The sequence below is a fragment of the Phyllobates terribilis genome, unplaced genomic scaffold (genome assembly GCF_046119375.1).
Source record: "Phyllobates terribilis strain yellow unplaced genomic scaffold, ASM4611937v1 Scaffold_31__1_contigs__length_13893835, whole genome shotgun sequence".
NCBI lineage: Eukaryota > Metazoa > Chordata > Amphibia > Anura > Dendrobatidae > Phyllobates > Phyllobates terribilis.
The window spans coordinates 2,079,729-2,088,114 of record NW_027362791.1 but is presented as its reverse complement, the minus strand read 5'-3'; positions in this window follow the sequence as shown (position 1 = coordinate 2,088,114).

The window sequence follows — 8,386 nt, the reverse complement described above, 5'->3', positions numbered from 1 at the left end:
ACAAAAAAGTGAAATTTTCAAAAATCCAGAAAATTGGCTGAAAACGACTAAATATCAAGGACTCATTGGGCGAATCGCTCTAGAACTGATATCGGAATGCTCACTGACATTTCCCCTATCTGAAAGTCTGATGAACGCCGGAAAAATTAGTAAGTCCAAAAAAAAATTTTTTTCAACTTTTTTCAATTTTAGACCCGTTGGATATATATTCTACCCACACACATTTGGAACTCTCCTGGGGTACCCTCACACATATTATTCCCTCATTTAGTGGATATTTTCATAAAAAAGTGACATTTTTAAAAATCCAGAAAATTGGCTGAAAACGACTAAATATCCAGGACTCATTGGGCGAATCGCTCTGGAACTGAAATCGGAACGCTCACTGACATTTCCCCTATGTGAAAGTCTGATAAACGCAGGAAAAATGACTAAGTCCAAAAAAAAAAATTTTTCAACTTTTTTCAATTTTACCCCCTGGGATATATATTCTACCACACACATTTGGAACTCTCCTGGGGTACCCTCACACATATTATTCCCTTATTTAGTGGATATTTTCACAAAAAAGTGAAATTTTTAAAAATCCAGGAAAATTGGCTGAAAACGACTAAATATCAAGGACTCATTGGGCAAATCGCTCTGGAACTAAAATCTGAACGCTCACTGACATTTCCCCTATCTGAAAGTCTGATAAATGCCGGAAAAATTACTAAGTCAAAAAAAAATTTTTTTTCAACTTTTTTCAATTTTACTCCTGTGGGATATATATTCTACCCACACACATTTGGAACTCTCCTGGGGTACCCTCACACATATTATTCCCTCATTTAGTGGATATTTTCACAAAAAAGTGAAATTTTCAAAAATCCAGAAAATTGGCTGAAAACTACTAAATATCAAGGATTCATTGGGCGAATCGCTCTGGAACTGAAAACGGAACGTGCACTGACAATTCCCCTATCTGAAAGTCTGATAAACGACGGAAAAATGACTAAGGCCCAAAAAAAATTTTTTTCGACTTTTTTCAATTTTACCCCCGTGGAATATATATTCTACCCACAGACATTTTGAACTCTCCTTGGGTACCCTCACACATATTATTCCCTCATTTAGTGGATATTTTCACAAAAAAGTGAAATTTTCAAAAATCCAGAAAATTGGCTGAAAATGACTAAATATCAAGGACTCATTGGGTTAATCGCTCTGGAACTGAAATCTGAACGCTCACTGACATTTCCCCTATCTGAAAGTCTGATAAATGCCGGAAAAATTACTAAGTCCAAAGAAATTTTTTTTAAACTTTTTTCAATTTTACCTCCGTGGGATATATATTCTACCCACACACATTTGAAACTCTCCTGGGGTACCCTCACACATATTATTCTCTCATTTAGTGGATATTTTCTCAAAAAAGTGAAATTTTCAAAAATCCAGAAATTGACTGAAAACGACTAAATATCATGGACTCATTGGGCGAATCATTCTGGAACTGAAATCGGAACGCTCACTGACATTTCCCCTATCTGAAAGTCTGATAAATGCCGGAAAAATTACTAAGTCCAAAAAAAAATTTTTTTCAAATTTTCAATTTTACTCCCTTGGGATATATATTCTACCCAAACACATTTGGAACTCTCCTGGGGTACCCTTACACATATTATTCCCTCATTTAGTGGATCTTTTCACAAAAAAGTGAAATTTTTAAAAATCCAGAAAATTGGCTGAAAACAACTAAATATCATGGACTCATTGGGCGAATCGCTCTGGAACTGAAATCGGAATGCTGACTGACATTTCCCCTATCTGAAAGTCTGATAAACGCCGGAAGAATGACTTAGTCCAAAAAAATATTTTTTTTAAACTTTTTTCAATTTTACCCCCATGGGATATATATTCTACCCACACACATTTGGAACTCTCCTGGGGTACCCTCACACATATTATTCCCTCATTTAGTGGATATTTTCACAAAAAAGTGACATTTTTAAAAATCCAGAAAATTGGCTGAAAACGACTAAATATCAAGGACTCATTGGGTGAATCACTCTGGAACTGAAATCGGAACGCTCACTGACATTTCCCCTATGTGAAAGTCTGATAAACGCAGGAAAAATGACTAAGTCCAAAAAAAAAAATTTTTCAACTTTTTTCAATTTTACCCCCTGGGATATATATTCTACCACACACACATTTGGAACTCTCCTGGGGTACCTTCACACATATTATTCCCTCATTTAGTGGATATTTTCACAAAAAAGTGAAATTTTTAAAAATCCAGGAAAATTGGCTGAAAACGACTAAATATCAAGACTCATTGAGCAAATCGCTCTGGAACTAAAATCTGAACGTTCACTTACATTTACCCTATCTGAAAGTCTGATAAATGCCGGAAAAATTACTAAGTGAAAAAAAAAATTTTTTTCAACTTTTTTCAATTTTACCCCCGTTGGATATATATTCTACCCACACACATTTGGAACTCTCCTGGGGTACCCTCACACATATTATTCCCTCATTTAGTGGATATTTTCACAAAAAAGTGAAATTTTCAAAAATCCAGAAAATTGGCTGAGAACGACTAAATATCATGGACTCATTGGGCGAATCGCTCTGGAACTGAAATCGGAACGCTCACTGACATTTCCCCTATCTGAAAGTCTGACAAACGGCGGAAAAATGACTAAGTCCAAAAAAAATTTTTTTTAAACTTCTTTCAATTTTACCCCCATGGGATATATATTCTACCGACACACATTTGGAACTCTCCTGGGGTAACCTCACACATATTATTCCCTCATTTAGTGGATATTTTCACAAAAAAGTGAAATTTTTAAAAATCCAGGAAAATTGGCTGAAAACGACTAAATATCAAGGACTCATTGGGCAAATCGCTCTGGAACTAAAATCTGAACGCTCACTGACATTTCCCCTATCTGAAAGTCTGATAAATGCCGGAAAAATTACTAAGTCAAAAAAAAAATTTTTTTCAACTTTTTTCAATTTTAGACCCGTGGGATATATATTCTACCCACACACATTTGGAACTCTCCTGGGGTACCCTCACACATATTATTCCCTCATTTAGTGGATATTTTCACAAAAAAGTGACATTTTTAAAAATCCAGAAAATTGGCTGAAAACGACTAAATATCAAGGACTCATTGGGCGAATCACTCTGGAACTGAAATCGGAACGCTCACTGACATTTCCCCTATGTGAAAGTCTGATAAACGCAGGAAAAATGACTAAGTCCAAAAAAAAAAATTTTTCAACTTTTTTCAATTTTACCCCCTGGGATATATATTCTACCACACACACATTTGGAACTCTCCTGGGGTACCTTCACACATATTATTCCCTCATTTAGTGGATATTTTCACAAAAAAGTGAAATTTTTAAAAATCCAGGAAAATTGGCTGAAAACGACTAAATATCAAGACTCATTGAGCAAATCGCTCTGGAACTAAAATCTGAACGCTCACTGACATTTACCCTATCTGAAAGTCTGATAAATGCCGGAAAAATTACTAAGTGAAAAAAAAAATTTTTTTCAACTTTTTTCAATTTTACCCCCGTTGGATATATATTCTACCCACACACATTTGGAACTCTCCTGGGGTACCCTCACACATATTATTCCCTCATTTAGTGGATATTTTCACAAAAAAGTGACATTTTTAAAAATCCAGAAAATTGGCTGAAAACGACTAAATATCAAGGACTCATTGGGCGAATCACTCTGGAACTGAAATCGGAACGCTCACTGACATTTCCCCTTTGTGAAAGTCTGATAAACGCAGGAAAAATGACTAAGTCCAAAAAAAAAAATTTTTCAACTTTTTTCAATTTTACCCCCTGGGATATATATTCTACCACACACACATTTGGAACTCTCCTGGGGTACCCTCACACATATTATTCCCTCATTTAGTGGATATTTTCACAAAAAAGTGAAATTTTTAAAAATCCAGGAAAATTGGCTGAAAACGACTAAATATCAAGGACTCATTTAGCAAATCGCTCTGGAACTAAAATCTGAACGCTCACTGACATTTCCCCTATCTGAATGTCTGATAAATGCCGGAAAAATTACTAAGTGAAAAAAAAAATTTTTTTCAACTTTTTTCAATTTTACCCCCGTTGGATATATATTCTACCCACACACATTTGGAACTCTCCTGGGGTACCCTCACACATATTATTCCCTCATTTAGTGGATATTTTCACAAAAAAGTGAAATTTTCAAAAATCCAGGAAATTGGCTGAGAACGACTAAATATCAAGGACTCATTGGGCGAATCGCTCTGGAACTGAAATCAGAATGCTCACTGACATTTCCCCTATCTGAAAGTCTGATAAACGCCGGAAAAATGACTAAGTCCCAAAAAAAATTTTTTTCAACTTTTTTCAATTTTACCCCCGTGGGATATATATTCTACCCAAACACATTTGGAACTCTCCTGGGGTACCCTTACACATATTATTCCCTCATTTAGTGGATATTTTCACAAAAAAGTGAAATTTTTAAAAAACCAGAAAATTGGCTGAAAACGACTAAATATCATGGACTCATTGGGCGAATCGCTCTGGAACTGAAATCGGAATGCTGACTGACATTTCCCCTATCTGAAAGTCTGATAAACGCCGGAAGAATGACTAAGTCCAAAAAAATATTTTTTTTAAACTTTTTTAAATTTTACCCCCGTGGGATATATATTCTACCCACACACATTTGGAACTCTCCTGGGGTACCCTCACACATATTACTCCCTCATTTAGTGGATATTTTCACAAAAAAAGTGAAATTTTCAAAAATCCAGAAAATTGCCTGAAAACGACTAAATATCAGGGACTCATTGGGCGAATCGCTCTGGAACTGATATCGGAATGCTCACTGACATTTCCCCTATCTGAAAGTCTGATGAACGCCGGAAAAATTAGTAAGTCCAAAAAAAATTTTTTTTAAACTTTTTTCAATTTTAGACCCGTGGGATATATATTCTACCCACACACATTTGGAACTCTCCTGGGGTACCCTCACACATATTATTCCCTCATTTAGTGGATATTTTCACAAAAAAGTGAAATTTTTAAAAATCCAGGAAAATTGGCTGAAAACGACTAAATATCAAGGACTCATTGGGCAAATCGCTCTGGAACTGAAATCGGAACACTCACTGACATTTCCCCTATCTGAAAGTCTGATAAATGCCAGAAAAATTACTAAGTCAAAAAAAAAATTTTTTTCAACTTTTTTCAATTTTACCCCCGTGGGATATATATTCTACCCACACACATTTGGAACTCTCCTGGGGTACCCTCACACATATTATTCTCTCATTTACTGGATATTTTCACAAAAAAGTGAAATTTTCAAAAATCCAGAAAATTGGCTGAAAACAACTAAATATCATGGACTCATTGGGCGAATCGCTCTGGAACTGATATCGGAATGCTCCCTCACATTTCCCCTATCTGAAAGTCTGATGAACGCCGGAAAAATGAGTAAGTCCAAAAAAAAATTTTTTTCAACTTTTTTCAATTTTATACCCGTGGGATATATATTCTACCCACACACATTTGGAACTCTCCTGGGATTCCCTCACACATTTTATTCCCTCATTTAGTGGATATTTTCACAAAAAAGTGAAATTTTCAAAAATCCAGAAAATTGGCTGAAAACTACTAAATATCAAGGATTCATTGGGCGAATCGCTCTGGAACTGAAATCGGAACGTGCACTGTCAATTCCCCTATCTGAAAGTCTGATAAACGAAGGAAAAATGACTAAGGCCCCAAAAAAATTTTTTTCAACTTTTTTCAATTTTACCCCCTGGGATATATATTCTACCACACACATTTGGAACTCTCCTGGGGTACCCTCACACATATTATTCCCTCATTTAGTGGATATTTTCACAAAAAAGTGAAATTTTTAAAAATCCAGGAAAATTGGCTGAAAACGACTAAATATCAAGGACTCATTGGGCAAATCGCTCTGGAACTAAAATCTGAACGCTCACTGACATTTCCCCTATCTGAAAGTCTGATAAATGCCGGAAAAATTACTAAGTAAAAAAAAAATTTTTTTTTAACTTTTTTCAATTTTACCCCCGTGGGATATATATTCTACCCACACACATTTGGAACTCTCCTGGGGTACCCTCACACATATTATTCTCTCATTTAGTGGATATTTTCACAAAAAAGTGAAATTTTCAAAAATTCAGAAAATTGGCTGAAAACAACTAAATATCATGGACTCATTGGGCGAATCACTCTGGAACTGAAATCGGAACGCTCACTGACATTTCCCCTATGTGAAAGTCTGATAAACGCAGGAAAAATGACTAAGTCCAAAAAAAAAAATTTTTCAACTTTTTTCAATTTTACCCCCTGGGATATATATTCTACCACACACATTTGGAACTCTCCTGGGGTACCCTTACACATATTATTCCCTCATTTAGTGGATATTTTCACAAAAAAGTGAAATTTTAAAAAAAACAGAAAATTGGCTGAAAACGACTAAATATCATGGACTCATTGGGCGAATCGCTCTGGAACTGAAATCGGAATGCTGACTGACATTTCCCCTATCTGAAAGTCTGATAAACGCCGGAAGAATGACTAAGTCCAAAAAAATATTTTTTTTTAACTTTTTTAAATTTTACCCCCGTGGGATATAAATTCTATCCACACACATTTGGAACTCTCCTGGGGTACCCTCACACATATTACTCCCTCATTTAGTGGATATTTTCACAAAAAAGTGAAATTTTCAAAAATCAAGAAAATTGCCTGAAAATGACTAAATATCAGGGACTCATTGGGCGAATCGCTCTGGAACTGATATCGGAATGCTCACTGACATTTCCCCTATCTGAAAGTCTGATGAACGCCGGAAAAATTAGTAAGTCCAAAAAAAATTTTTTTTCAACTTTTTTCAATTTTAGACCCGTGGGATATATATTCTACCCACACACATTTGGAACTCTCCTGGGGTACCCTCACACATATTATTCCCTCATTTAGTGGAAATTTTCACAAAAAAGTGAAATTTTTAAAAATCCAGGAAAATTGGCTGAAATCGACTAAATATCAAGGACTCATTGGGCAAATCGCTCTGGAACTGAAATCGGAACATTCACTGACATTTCCCCTATCTGAAAGTCTGATAAATGCCAGAAAAATTACTAAGTCAAAAAAAAAATTTTTTTCAACTTTTTTCAATTTTACCCCCGTGGGATATATATTCTACCCACACACATTTGGAACTCTCCTGGGGTACCCTCACACATATTATTCTCTCATTTACTGGATATTTTCACAAAAAAGTGAAATTTTCAAAAATCCAGAAAATTGGCTGAAAACAACTAAATATCATGGACTCATTGGGCGAATCGCTCTGGAACTGATATCGGAATGCTCCCTCACATTTCCCCTATCTGAAAGTCTGATGAACGCCGGAAAAATGAGTAAGTCCAAAAAAAAATTTTTTTCAACTTTTTTCAATTTTATACCCGTGGGATATATATTCTACCCACACACATTTGGAACTCTCCTGGGATTCCCTCACACATTTTATTCCCTCATTTAGTGGATATTTTCACAAAAAAGTGAAATTTTCAAAAATCCAGAAAATTGGCTGAAAACTACTAAATATCAAGGATTCATTGGGCGAATCGCTCTGGAACTGAAATCGGAACGTGCACTGTCAATTCCCCTATCTGAAAGTCTGATAAACGAAGGAAAAATGACTAAGGCCCCAAAAAAATTTTTTTCAACTTTTTTCAATTTTACCCCCTGGGATATATATTCTACCACACACATTTGGAACTCTCCTGGGGTACCCTCACACATATTATTCCCTCATTTAGTGGATATTTTCACAAAAAAGTGAAATTTTTAAAAATCCAGGAAAATTGGCTGAAAACGACTAAATATCAAGGACTCATTGGGCAAATCGCTCTGGAACTAAAATCTGAACGCTCACTGACATTTCCCCTATCTGAAAGTCTGATAAATGCCGGAAAAATTACTAAGTAAAAAAAAAATTTTTTTTTAACTTTTTTCAATTTTACCCCCGTGGGATATATATTCTACCCACACACATTTGGAACTCTCCTGGGGTACCCTCACACATATTATTCTCTCATTTAGTGGATATTTTCACAAAAAAGTGAAATTTTCAAAAATTCAGAAAATTGGCTGAAAACAACTAAATATCATGGACTCATTGGGCGAATCACTCTGGAACTGAAATCGGAACGCTCACTGACATTTCCCCTATGTGAAAGTCTGATAAACGCAGGAAAAATGACTAAGTCCAAAAAAAAAAATTTTTCAACTTTTTTCAATTTTACCCCCTGGGATATATATT